At 35.4% G+C, this 15,033-nt stretch overlaps 1 non-coding gene across 1 annotated transcript; it reads left to right on the top strand.

Moving 5' to 3' along the window:
* The first annotated feature begins 3,136 nt into the window (after window positions 1-3,136).
* LOC118981642 (small nucleolar RNA SNORA66) lies at window positions 3,137-3,267 on the top strand. The gene has a single exon (XR_005065383.1). It is a non-coding gene; the product is annotated as a small nucleolar RNA SNORA66 (small nucleolar RNA).
* Window positions 3,268-15,033: the final 11,766 nt, after the last annotated feature.

Raw genomic sequence — 15,033 nt, 5'->3', positions numbered from 1 at the left:
AGGGAGAGAAACATCAATGTGTGGTTGTATCTCTAACCCCTAACTGGGGACCTGGCCCTCAACCCAGTCCTGATTGGGAACCTAACCAGCCACTCTTTGGTTAACAAACTGGCACTCAATCCACAGAGCCAAACCTACCAGGGCTTCCAACTGGACATGCTTTTAGATCTACTGGTCATAAGAGTCAGTGGTTGCCTGGTCAATAATATTATAACTGTAAGTTTCTCAATGGTGCACAAACAATGAAGATTAGAAGAGATAAGCTAAATTTACATATGTATACCTTAGGCAGTCAACTATATGTCTGAAAAAACATATTATAAATCAGGGATTTGAGCCTAATTCATGGAAAAACTATAAAGCAGCCACATGTAGTGTTTTGTGCTATATCCAGATGCTCCCATAGGTTTAATACAATGGTTTGTCTTGTTTTTAATTTGAGATTTATAAGATTGTGTACCTTATGGGAGGAGAGAATTTTTGAGATTGCTTAGTTCCTATGGAAGTGTTTATTTGGCTTTAAAATGTAATACATGTCAATTATGCATCAATTAACAGTTAAGAGGTTATTGAGATTTATTATAAGAGATGCTGTGTAATCAATTTTAAATTATAGGACACTAATATAATTAGAATTTTCACACATAAAAACTGTACAGAATATTTAGGCACTTAATCAGAATTTTTAAAGCCAGTGGTAACAAGTTAATAATTGTGACAACTAAGAATATCTAAATAAATGTCACTTTTTTATTAATTGATATTTAATTTGCTGTATCCTGCCTTGATAAATGTTAATTAAATGCCAGAAAATTTCTTATAATTTTAACATATTAATAATCTTATCATTACGCCTTCATAGCTTACATAATTATGAGTTAATTACACAGCTACTAGAGTGACTCTACCCTTTATAGAGAGCTTAAGACTATCCACTTTTTCCCATAGGTCAATAAACCTGATTGCCTGGTAACCACTGTTGATCATAGATCAGAAGCTGTTTGTGAATAAATATACATTTCCATACAACACAGTGAGCACAATGTAACAAATTAGAAAAAAAATGAAATCTTTCATTATCCTGTTTCTTAACTTATCATTTACCTTAGAAAATATGCAAAATATAACATATTGTATAAAACAAGGGAATTGTTTCTCCTCAGACTTTTCTAAAATTTTATAATATGTAATGAGTATTCACTTTCAAAATGCTTTCATATGTATAATCTAATTTTATGTATATAATTATCCTATAAAATTCAATGATCTTCATTTTCCTAATAAGAAAACTAGTTTAGAAATTGTCTTCCCCAATAAAACCCCATATTACTCCTGCTTATACACCCTGACCTTTGTCACTTTTTTCCTCATTTAGTTTCACTTGCACTTTCTCCCAACTGTCAATTTTCAATCTAAATAAATTGTCACTATCCTTTTTTATTTATGTTTCTGGTAGTTATTAAATATGATATTAAAAACATAAATATAGTAATTGGTCTCAACAAATTCACGTTTTCTAAGTCACCTTTTCACCACCATAGTCAGGATGGGTGATTAAGACATCATGCCTTACTCATCTTTGCTTTCCTAGCTGGGGCTATAGTACATCTAATATTAGACACAAAAATATAAGTTAATTCAAAACTTTTAATCAAGTTACATCTATTTCCTATTTCTCCTGATGATTATAAAAGAACCTTAATTCCTCTCAATTCTCAGTTTTTTAGCCTGCTGCTCTTTTGACCAGAACAAATTTGTCTTTTACAGAAAATCTTCTACAGTTGCTTCCTCATATCGGCTTCTCATTCTCAAATTTCAACCCATTCTCTTATTTTTTTTACTGAAAAAGAAGTAATATTATTTAGGAAAATTTCTTTTTTAAAGAAATTGTACATAAACTAGATGTTTATGTAAATCTAGTATTTATAGAAACCACTGATCTCACAAATGTACAAATAAAAAGTATGTAGCACTAATTCAGCAAAACAATTTTGCATATCAAAGTCACTGAATACAGGAGAAACCTTCTGTATTATTACTGATATTATACTTATAAAATATTTTAGACATATTTATATTAATTTTTAAAAAAATTTAATTACATGTTCTAAAGAAAAATAACCATAACAACACCTTACAGACATCAATATATCATGATATTAGTCTTTTTAAAACATAATTCATACAGTGTATTGAAATAAATAATTGGATATTATGCCATCTACCATCTAAACAATGCATTTAAAAAATGTAGTAAGTGTAAATTAAAAAGATCATACACCATGACCAGGTGGGATTTATCCCAGAGATGCAAGGATGGTACAATATTCATAAATCAGTAAACATAATACATCACATTAGCAAAAGCAAATATAAAAATCACATGACCATATCAATAGATGCAAAAAAAAGTACTTGATAAGGTATAGCACCCATTTATGATAAAAATACTCAGCAAAGTGGGAATAGGAGGAGCATTTCTCAACATGATAAAGGTAATGTATGAGAGACCTACAGCCAACATCATACTCAAAGGGCAAAACTTAAAAACTTTCCCACTAAAATCAGGAACCAGACAAGGTTGTCCACTTTCACTACTTCTATTCAACATAGTATTGAAAGTCCTAGCCACAGCAATCAAACAAGAAAAAGAAATAAAAGGTATCCAAATTGGAAAAGAGGAAACCAAACTGTCATTATTTGCAGATGACATAATAGTGTACATAGAAAATCCTATAGACTCTACCCCAAAACTGCTCAACCTAATAAATTATTTTGGCAAAAGAGCAGGATACAAAGTCAATATCCAGAAATCAAAGGCATTTTTGTATACCAACAATGAAATAGCAGAAACAGAAATCAGGAAAAAATCCATTTTATATAGCAACAAGAAAAATAAAATACCTAGGAATAAACCTAACCAAGGAAGTAAAAGACCTGTACTCAGAGAACTACATAACACTGAAGAAAGAAGAACCAAATTAAGGAAGACAAAAACAAATGGACACATATACCGTGTTCATGGATTGGAAGAATTAACATCATCAAAATGTTCATACTATCCAAAGCAATTTATAGATTCAATGCAATCTCTATTAAAGTACCAATGACATACTTCACAGATATAGAGCAAACACTTCAAAAATTTATATGATCTGCATGATGGTGCAGAAGTGAAGGAAACCAGGTTTGTTAAAGTAATTGTGGTGATAGAGATGTATTGGCCTCAGAAGCTACTGAGGTGGTCCATTCAATCCTAGGGCACTGTAAAAAATATATATACAGAACCATAAACAACCCCAAATAGCTGCAGCAGTTTTGAGAAAGAAGAGCAAAGCAGAAGGAATCACACACCTGATATCAAAATGTATTACAAGGCCACTGTAACCAAAATAGCCTGGTACTGGCATAAGAACAGACACATGGACCAATGGAACAGAATAAAGAGCCGAGAAATATACCCAATTCTCTAGTTAATTTATAATAAACAAAGAAGGCAGGGGCATGAAATGGAGCAAAGATAGCTTTAACAAATGGTGTTGGGAGAGCTGGAGGGTACATGCAAAAAAATGAAACTCAGCCACCAACTTACACCATACACAAAAATAAATTTAAGGTCGATAAAATATAAGGTGCATTTAAATATAAAACATGACACCATTAATGTCCTAAAGGAGAACATAAGCAGGAAAATCTCAGATATTCCACGCAGCAGTATTTTCACTGATATGTCCCCTGGAGCAAGGGACATAAAGGAAAGAATAAAATGGGATCTCATAAAAATAAAAAGCTTCTGCACAGCTAAAGAAAACATTAAGCATTAAAGTGAAAAGAGAACCAACCGTATGGGAAAACATATTTGCCAATGATACCTCAGACAAGGGTTTGATATCCATAACATATAAAGAACTCACATTACTCCACTCTAAGAAGACAAGCAACCCAATTAAAAAATGGGCAAAGGATTTGAACAGATACTTCTCCAAAGAGGACATACAGAGGCTCCAGAGACACATGAAAAGATGCTCAATATTGCTAGTTATCAGAGAGATGCAAATTAAAACAACAATGAGATATCACTTCACATCATTGAAAATGGCTATCATAAACAAAGCAACAAACAACAAATGTTGAAGAGGATGTGAAGAAAAGGGAACCCTAGTGCACTGTTGGTGGGATTGCATATTAGTGCAAGCACTATGGAAAACAGTATGGAATTTCCTCAGAAAACTAAAAAATGGAACTGCCTTTTGACTCAGCAATTCCACTGCTAGAATTATATTCTAAGAACCCTGAAACACCAATGCAAAAGAACCTATGCACCCCAGTGTTCATAGCAGCACAATTTGCAGTAGCCAAGTGCTGGAAGCAACCCAACTGCAAATCAGTAAATGAATGGATCAAAAAACGATGGTACATTTACACAATGGAATTCTATGCAGCAGAAAGAAAGAAGGAACTTCTACCCTTTGTGACAGCATGGATGGAACTGGAGAGCATTATGCTAAGTGAAATAATCCAGGTGATGAAAGACAAATATATTGTAGACAGCTCTGCCTAGTTTTAGGAACTGTATCTGTACCCTTTGTGGCTAAGGGTGAGGGACGACCTCTGGAATGTGAGCCACAGGGGACAAAGCTTGTCTCGTAGCAAACTTTGCCTCAGTTCCTCTCCCTGCCCCCAAAGCTTGGTCGGAAGTCAATGACCGGTAAGACCCTTCACAGTGGGGGGCAACCTAAGCCAGACTCAATCACTTGGGAGACCTTCATGGAAGGACTCAGGGGGCTGCAACAAAGAGCAATGGACTCTTGCCCCCTGGCTTTGACAAAGCCCAAGTTCCCAGGTTCTCTGGGAGAAGTGCTTCCTGGCTCTAATCCCCTTAAACCTGAATACCTGTTGGGAAGGGTGCAACTCCTTGCCTTGCTAGAGCATGTCCTGGGGAAAATCTGGCATCACAAAGACTTGCTGATAACCCTGTGAAATCTGCTCTGCTAAGAGTGCTTTCGTTCATATGATAAGGGTCCAAGAGGAAATCAGTATGTCTCCCAAAGCTTCTGCAACTCTCTTCCTGACAGACACTGACTCAGACTCTGAAGCCCTCAGCTATCTTTGAAATGTTATCTACTGTTTGATCCTTGCCACCCTGCATTCCTATGTATTACAACCCAATAAAAGGCTATGGAGCAGGGGGCTTGGGGCCTTTTTTGTCCTCGGAGAAACTGGCTGCTGCTGGCCTTTGTCTCCCTGGAGAAACTGGCCACAGCCCACTCCTCCTCCCCAAGCAGATCACATCATGTCTCCGCCATTATTCACTCTCCATCTGTGGCACTCAGGGGAACTGGAGAGAGAAGTTGCCTGCACACAAATACCATATGATCTCACCATTAACAGGAAGCTAATCAACAAAATGAACAAGGAAACAAATTATAGTCAAAGACATTGAAATTGAGAACAGGCCGACAGTGATCAGAAGGGAGAGAGGAGGGGATAATGAGGGGAAAGCGTGAAGGGTTTACAGGAACAATTATAAAGGACACATGGACAATAACATTGGGGGTTGGAAATGGGGAAGGGAGGCGGGAGAGAGCTGGGATGGTGGGGAGGGATGAGGGGAAAACTGTACTTGAACAACTATATAAAACATTAAAAAACCAAACTGTAGTAAATGGATTAGAAATATTTTGTGGCCTTTTCTAATTCTAGGTTTTTTTTAAAGATTTTATTTATTTATCTTTAGAGGGGAAGGGAAGGAGAGAAGTATCAATGTATGGTTGCCTCTCCTTAGTCCCCTGCTGGGAACTGGCCCGCAACCCAGGCATGTGCCCTGACTGGGAATCGAACTGCGATCGTGTGGTTCATAGGCCCGCACTCAATCCACTGAGCTATGCCAGCTGGGGCAAATTCTAGGTTTAATATTAATATGTATCCAATTCTTCATGGTGTGTTAAGATTAGAATACATTGTTAAATAAGTAACAATAATTTCTTCCATCTTCTCATTCTTGATTTCATAAAACAATGTTTTATTCACATGTTTATTCAAGTTTTATCAGGGTCACCTTGCATCATATGAAACATTCTAATATTCTGACAATGCAAGAGAGAGTCTCATAGTAATCAGTGAGGAACTACTAATAGGCCTGATTTTCAATTTTCTTCATAATCTGATGTCAAACTGCTTAGTTCACTTTCTCAGTTCTCTTCAATGTGCTTACAGTATTCTAACCTAATACTGCCTCTATTACTTGCACATATACAGCTTGGATCAAAAGATACTATCTACTCATCTCTGAGTATTTAAATTGTTCTCATTTTTAAAGAATCAACCAAGGTTTATATTTTATCATCTTTATGACAATTGTTGGATAATTTTGGCTCTCACTCATCTCCTTCAATATTAGCATCCCTTAGTAATTACTGTTTATTTAATTACCCATTTTATATTGCCATTTGTCTTGTGGATTTTTAATTTTTCTCAAACTATATCATTAACTCCTTTAAATTAATAGCCATGATTGATTTCTTTTTTATCTTTAACTGTCTCAAGCATTGTATTGTGCATGTGACAGGAAATAAGCATTATTTAATTTAATTGTTTTTTTGAATCTTGTACTAGTACAGCATTTTTTATCTTGTGGTTCTTTGGTGAAAGACAAAGAATTGCCTGAAAACTTTTTGAAACATAGGCTCCTTTGTCCTACCCTGGATCTGGGAATAATGGATTGGGGCCCACTACATTCTAGAAGCAGCCTCACTAATTCTTATGCATTCTGTAGACTGGGGGCATCTGGGCTTGGACCGAGATTTCTAATACACGAACATTACTTCTTACCTTATTTTAATGTTGATGAACACCAAAAAGGAAAACATTCTACAATTCATCAAATACTTTCATACTCTTTAGATTCACTGACAAGATGTTATTAGGGTAAGTAAAGGTACTTCTGTGTCTGCATACACCTTCCTCACAACTAACATTTAGAATACCACGAAAAGAAAACATCAAAAGAAAGAACCTCTGATGGTCTCCTGACAGGATAATAGTAAGAAGCTATGAAAATTCCTGGGCAAGTGGAATGGGGAAACTGAAAGAAGAAAATTAAACAAGGCCAAACAGTTTAAGCAACTTACAGCCCACTGGTGAGCTGCAAACCTTATCTCCCCTAACCACAGACAATTGAGAGGCAATGGTTTATATCTCTCCTCTATAATCAGAAAATGCATAGCCTACATCTCCTGGTTCTGAAAATACAGAACAGAACCCACTAATGCCATTTGTGCCAGGTAAACACAAGGACAGATTGTGCTGAAGTGAGGGGAGCAAATAACAAAAACCCCATTAAAAGTCAGACAGACTCAAGAGAAAGTAAAACAGTATAGCAGAATACCCACCTCCCAACTAAGTGCTCACCCTGACACATCAGCATATTACGAATGCATCTGAAAAGCTAATGAATATTCTGCCAAAACCATTTCCTTAAGATTCTCACCCATAGAGAGAAGATACAAAACCTTCAGGACAAAGACTCAAGGAAGGCTTGCTGTAGAGCTTGCCCATGCCCCTTCTTAGGCAATGAATCTTTTTTAAACTCTAAGGGAGACTTGCAACCAGAGGAACATTGGGCAGTGGCAACTCCACCTAAGCTTACCCTTGATTCTGTCTCCAGGGCCCATTTTTTCTGTTACTTCCCAGTGAGCTAAAAGCAGCCCTACCTTGCCTCACCTCTGCCTCTGTGACCTTCACTTCCTGGTGAGCCGACAGCAGTCCAGCCTTGGATCACTCCTTTCCTATAATATTTCCAAGGAGCCAAAGCAGAGCACCACCTAGGCTTCTACTACCCTAAGTCTTTCCTTCATTTCACCATTCCCAGACTTAATAAACATGCTCTGAAAATCACCTGGACTCATATCGTGAAAGCTTTCTACATGAAGTCAAAACCCACACACTATAGGCCTCCCTGAGGCAGATTCACTCCCGGCAGGTTCCTGTCTGGTAACAGTCTCATAGGTAGTATGTTTGTACAGTTTGTATAGTGAAAGCACTTTATATGCTGAACAGCAAATTAATTTTAAATCATTTAAAATAGGCCTAAAACTAAGATTTCAAAACTGAGATTATTGTTTTTTTAATCAATGCATATCACTTTGTTCTCCCTAAAGATCATATAGTTTTCGTTTTTAAAAAGGCAGAAACTTATGCAAAATATAATTGAGCAGGTGATGGATTTATCTTGTTTGCCTTTGTTTTGCTTTCCTATGAGAAGAGCCACAAATCATTTTGTAAATTTTATCAGGGAAAAAAATGTCTTAAAAGACTACATAGGTGAAGCTCCTTTCTAGAGTAAAAATTAAATTTTGTGGGGAACCAATTTCTCATAAGTTTTTCAACTTAAATACATATATATATATTTAAATGCCTTAATCATTATCGTTACTTTAGCTCCACCATAGGCTAATCAGTTTAGAGTTTCATAAACATACTTTACAGAGGAAGGTGGTCCATAGATAAAATCTTCATTTTCAATTTTTTGACTTTTTGGTGCGTAAAGAAAGATAATATTCTTTCCGGGTATGTATTTAATTTGTAATTTATATGCATGCCATTCTGCAAGCCGTGGGTCAGCCTCATCTTGGTACACAGTGTCAATCTCACAGGACCGGACACCCATCCACTGTGAGCAGACAGCTGCACTGTGCCCTGGTTTCCAGGCCTCGAATGTGTCCCCTGCTAATCCATGTGTATTTGCAAATTGTTATGATCACTGCTCAGAAACGGCATCAGTTGCAGCTGCAGGCTTCTGAAAATATTTCAGACTTGTGATGCCTGGAACAACAACAGAGAAATTATAATCATCTGACATCCATCACCAGTGCTCCTTCACTTGATTACACCAGTCAACAAATCTTGGGCAGGAAGAGAGTGAATTAAGAACTAGTACAAGCCTCATGTGCTAAAGAAATCTTTATCTTTTTCTCTGATTCTAATCATCTTCCTCCTTCTATTTCAAACAGTATCCAATACACAGAGTAACAATAAAATATATAATTTTAAAAAGTCTGTTAATATGCTGCTTCCTAAGAACTGAATCAAGAATTCTAGAAAAAGTCCTGGCTGGTGTAGCTCAGTGGATTGAGCGTGGGCCTGTGAAGCAAAAGGTCACTGGTTCTATTCCCAGTCAGGGCACATGCCTGGGTTGCAGGCCAGGTCCCCAGTAGGGGACACATGAGAGGCAACCACACATTGATGTTTCTCTCCCACTCGTTCTCCTTCTTTTCCCCCTTAATAAAAATAAATAAATAAAATATTTTTTAAAATGCTAAAAAAAACCCAAAACAAAACAAACAAACAACAACAACAACACCTCATCCCATGTAATGTAAATTTACTAAATATTAGTCTGGATATGATTTTATTCTTAGTATAAACATATTTATCTGCCTATTCTTCTCTTTTTATTCCCCCTCTCTTTGTTTTTTCCTTCCCCCACCTGAAAGACTAAGTATTTTCAATGTACTGAATTAGATAGGACTTTTTTCCTCATTCCTGCTGCTTTATCTCTTATCTCTTAGTGCCTATACTATGGCTCAACAATGCTCTACTCAGGGCTATTCTGAGCTTTGATATCTATGTGTTCACTGTACATAATTCAACCCATGACTGTTTTTTAAAGGGTCAGTTGTAATCTTAGTGTTACTAGATTTTTCTTTAATCTCTTAGACTAGCTGAACAACTCTGTAAAAGTGCTTTTACTTAACATATAGGGAATAAATATTGTGGAATGAACTAATGAATGAATAATTTGTATCTGATGAGTTATTATAAAAGTAAACTTTATCTTTTCAAATTAAGATTCAATTATATTAGGAAACCCTGGTGTTATAGCATGTTCAGACAAAACTTTTCATTGGCTGACTTTGTCTTTCATCCTGGTCACAAAAACCATTGTCCTCCCTACCACACATTATGCCCTAAAATCCTTCCATGTAAGTGCAGTATTTCATGTCTTGTGTATTACATTCTCTCTGTGAGAATTCTGTCTACTAATAACATATCTCAAATGACACTTTCTCCAGAAACCCATTTAAAGCATCCAATTCATTTTTTAAGTAAAATTTTGAACAACCATTATCAAAATCTAATATAGAGTCCCCTTTTCCCCACGCCCTCTCCAACATTTGTTGTTTATTGCTTTGTTTATGATAGCCATTCTCACTGGTATAAAGTGGTATCTCATTGCGGTTTTAATTTGCATCTCTCTGATTGTAAGGGATATTGCTTTCCTCTGTATGTCCTCCTTGGAGAAGTATCTGTTCAAAGCCTTCACCCACTTTTTAATTGGGTTGCTTGTCTTCTTAGAGTGGAGTTATGTAAGTTCTTTGTATATTTTGGAGATTAAAGCTTTGTCTGAGGTATCATTGGCAAATATGTTTTCCCATACAGTTGGTTGTCTTTTTATTTTAATGCTGTTTTCTTTAGCCGCGCAGAAGCTTTTTATTTTGATGAGATCCCATTTGCTTATTCATTCCTTTACATTTCTTGTCCACTGTTGGTGGGATTGCAGACTGGTACAACCATTATGGAAAACAGTATGGAATTTTCTCAGAAAACTAAAATTGTACTTGCTTTTTGACCCAGCAATTCCACTGCTAGGATTGTATCCTAAGAACCCTAAAACACCAATCCCAAAGAACCTATGCACCCCAATGTTCATAGCAGCACAATTTACAATAGCCAAGAGTTGGAAGCAACCTAGGTGCCCATCAGTAAGTGAATGGATCAAAAAACTATGGTACATATACACAATGGAATTCTCTGCAGCAGAAAGAAAGAAGGAGCTCCTACCTTTTGCAACATCATGGATGAAACTGGAAAGCATTATGCTGAGTGAAATAAGCCAGGTGTTGAAGGACAAATACCATATGATCTCACCTTTAACAGGAAGCTAAACAACAAAACAAACAAGCAAGCAAAATATAACCAAAGACACTGAGATAGAGAACAGGCTGACAGTGACCAGAGGGAAGAGGGGAGGGAATTTCAGGGGAAATAGGGGAGGGATTTAGAGGAACAAATATAAAGGATACATGGACAACAACTCTGAAGGGTGGAAATGTGAGGGACAGGGGTATGGGGGGGTGAGATGGGATAGGAGTAATAGACAGAAAACTGTACTTGAAAAATAATTAAATAAAATTAAAAAAGTCTAATATAGAACATTTTTATCACTCCATTTGATTCTTTTTATTTATTCCTGTAGACTTGCATTACTACCTGGTTTTACTTTTTTTTTTTTGCTCTAATACATCTTCATTCCCACTTGTTTTCTTTGTATTGCTATTGTATGATATATTTGTATTGTTCAATACTATGCAAATCATATATGCATTTATATTCCCCAAACACAATTTATATGCATATTTAATTTTTAACCAGTTAATAGAAAGGGGAAGAAATATCCTGTCACTCTGCCTTTTACAACTACCTGCATAGTTTCTTTTGTTAGCCCCCTTGTTGCTTTCAGTCTGAAGAATTTTCTTTCATTATTTCTTGTAACATAAATAGCAAAACAATGATTTTTATTTTATTTTCATCAGGACAATTTTCTTTTATTATTTCTTATAATGTAGAGAGCAACAAATTATCTTATTCCATTTTTATTTTTAAAAGATCCTCGGTTTTTTTGCCTTCAGAACTTTGAACTTTGCTGTTCACTGCCTTATGGTATACATTGTTTCCAATGTAAAGTCAGTGATCAATCTTACTATGTTTTCCTCAAGTCTAATGAGTTGTTTTTATCCTTCTGCTTTCAAACCATTTTCTTTATCTCTGGTTTTCAACATTTAACTGTAATGTAGCTGAATGCAGATTTATTTGTATTAATCTTATTTGGAGTTAATTATGATCTTTGGATATGTAGATTAACATTTTTATCAAATGTGAAATATTTTAAACTATTACTTCTTGTTCCTTTGTTTCTTTCCTCTCTTTTTGGTATCATGCATATGTTGGTATTCTTACTTATTCCTCACATCTTTCTGAGGCTCTGTTCATATTGCTTCATTTATTTTTATTTGTTCATTAGATTGATAATCTTTAAAAACTGTTTTCAAGTTTGCTGAATCTTTGTTTTCCCTGCATATATCTGCTGTTGACCATTTAGTTATTTTCTGTTTAAATTAACTTTAGAATTTTATTTATTTCTTCATTATACTTTCCATCTCATTTTTTATATTCACTGTTTGCTGAGATGCTGTCTTCATCATTTCCCTCAATTCTTTACATGTGGTTTGCTTTAATTCTTGGAACAAATTAATTTCTGCTGCTCTGAAGTTTGTTAGGTACAAAATTGGTCCCATAAAAAAATTTCTATTCTATTTGTTTTTTCCATTTATATGAAGTACACTTTCCAGAACTTTGCATGTCTTATTATCTTGGTTGAAAACTGTATCTTGAAATAATATGTTGTTAAAACTAGGGGAAAAAACAGATATAGGAAGTAGCTTTGGTTTTGTTGTTGGATTGATCATTTGTCTGTGTGTTTAGTGACTTGGTTGAATGGATTCTGTGAAGTTTATTTTTCCTCCATTTTTTTCCTGCTTAGGTTTTTCTCTTGTTTTTGTATATTAGCCTGCTTACCAACAGTTGCCCCTTGGTCAGCATGAGCCACTTATTGATCAAGAGTTGTTTAAACCTAAACTCCCTATTCCTTATTGTTGCATACATGAACGGCTTGTGAGATGTTACTACAGTTTGTTTTGGGGAAATATTCAGCCATAAACTAGTGGTTCGGAAGTTCCCACTTCAGTTACTTTTGAAAGTGCACACAACCATGGATATAAACACAGTTTCTCAGACTTCCAGGGGTACATGTGATTTTATTTTTAACTAAATACACTTCTTAGAAGTTGTCCCTTAGTTAGAGTAGCTTAAAAGTTCAACCAACATTTGGTCAATTAAGTCCCTGCGCAAGTTGTTTTCTTTCCTCTCTTAATGCATCCGTGTGTGACTTGGGGATTGTGTTCAAGTACGTTCCACATCCTGTTCTGAGACTGAGTGCAGCCTAGTGAGTGTGCACATTCTCTGCTTCTCAGGGTTGAGTGTAACCTCAAGCAGGTTCTTCTTTTAGCATTCCTAATTGCTCTCTTAAATGTCTGTCTTCTCTGTTGTCTCTTTTGCTGCTGTCAGCATTATGGAGCTACAGGACCCTCTTAAATGCTCTTTCCAAGATCTTCATTGTGTTTGACAATTAAGGGAGCATCGGTCTTATTGGCAGTATTCACCCAGAAAAGTGTTTCTGCAACGTGAGGCTGGGGAGGACATGATACACTGGCGACCTTCTTCTCTGAGGTGAAATTGCAGGCCTAGACTGGGAACTAGGCAGAAAGGGAGCTTCCTTTTTTGCCCTTGAGTTTCCATTGGGGTAGCTGAGGAATGGAAATGGGTTGTGGTTTAAATGCCACACTGTTGCTATTTTTACTGAGGCAGAGAAGATTTTATTGAGTGTTTTTCTACTGACTGTATATACTTAGGACAATATCCAGAGACAAATATATTTTTTGTTGTTATTGTGTCCATTTAAATTTTTGTTGTTGTTGTTGTTGACAATGTCAAACTTCTCACTCCACTATTCTGTAAGTACTAATAGGGTTTATTAGAAGATGCAATGACTTGTTTGCATATTCATTATATAACAGACCGATCTCTTTAAACCACATGATTATCAGTTTCAAACGTGGAGTGGTAAACATAGTTGCTCACTAAAAACTTATATGTAATTATAATGGTTGTTATAGGCTTTGTAAAAGCACAAATATATAGGTTACACAGTTAACTAATCAACCCACCAATTACCAGTTTTCATCTGCCATGTAAATTTAACAAAGAATACCTATGTTTTTATTTTTGTTTCAATTTGTATTATTATTATTTTCATAATTCATTAGAGTCATCATTCTTAAGAGAGGTAAAATATTCTTATAATTTAATATAAAGTTATCAAACAACCCAGAAGCATATTAAAATCATAGTATGATCAATGTGGTTTATCCCAATAATATAACATTTATTTTTATTAATGTATCTATTAATATCATTCACAATATCAAGAGACCAAGATTTTTTAAGTATATGATTATCTGCTTAGATTCTAAAAACTCAGTGTAAAACTCTTTCTAAAAGTTTCATTAAACCACTTCCCCATAAAAATATTACATAATCATAATTTGATTTATCATCAAGGAATAACATAAGACATTCTTTATCATTACAATCATTTAAAACTCCTCTAAAAGTATGTAAAAGATACAAGGCATACAAATTATATAGGAGGAAGTAAAATTATTCTTATTGTAGATAATATTACTGTTTACCTTGAATATTTAAGAAAATTAATTAAACCTGCAAGTGATGCGATAATTTAATAAAAAGATTGCCTGGCTGGTGTAGCTCAGTGGATTGAGCATGGGCCTGTGAACCACAGGATCGCGGTTCGATTCTCAGTCAGGCCACATGCCTGGGTTGCAGGCCAGTTCCCAGCAGGGGACCCACGAGAGACAACCATACATTGATATTTCTCTCCCTCTCTCCTTCCCTTCCCCTCTGAAGATAAATAAATAAGATATTTTTTTTAAAAAGATGGACAAAACAACCAGTTAAGTAATAAAATTAATAAAATAATTTTAATTATACAAGCAAAAAAGAAAACGAAAGGGAAATGCCTAGGAATTTATTAAAAAATATAGAGTATCTCTTTGAAGAACAATTTTAAATGCTACTAAAGGTCACAAAAAGAGACTTGAACAGACATAAAGGTGTTTTTGGCTGAAGCTGCATGGCAGATAGAACCAAGCTAAGCAGCAGGTAATGTGTCAACTGAATAGCCATTCTTTTGCAGTGAACAAGAACAGTGTGTTTGCCTGACATCTCTACGAATAGGCCATTAAAATGTAGTCCTTATTAGAGCAAACAAATAAATATATTAGAATTTCAGAGAGACTTCTCTGTAGAAACTGTCCCACAGTTTACAGTGTGGGG

The sequence above is a fragment of the Sturnira hondurensis genome, unplaced genomic scaffold (genome assembly GCF_014824575.4).
Source record: "Sturnira hondurensis isolate 20B ecotype Veracruz unplaced genomic scaffold, ASM1482457v3 Scaffold0001989, whole genome shotgun sequence".
In the NCBI taxonomy this organism is placed as follows: domain Eukaryota; kingdom Metazoa; phylum Chordata; class Mammalia; order Chiroptera; family Phyllostomidae; genus Sturnira; species Sturnira hondurensis.
Note: the sequence above shows the minus strand (reverse complement) of the source record. Positions and strands in the feature narration are given on the sequence as shown.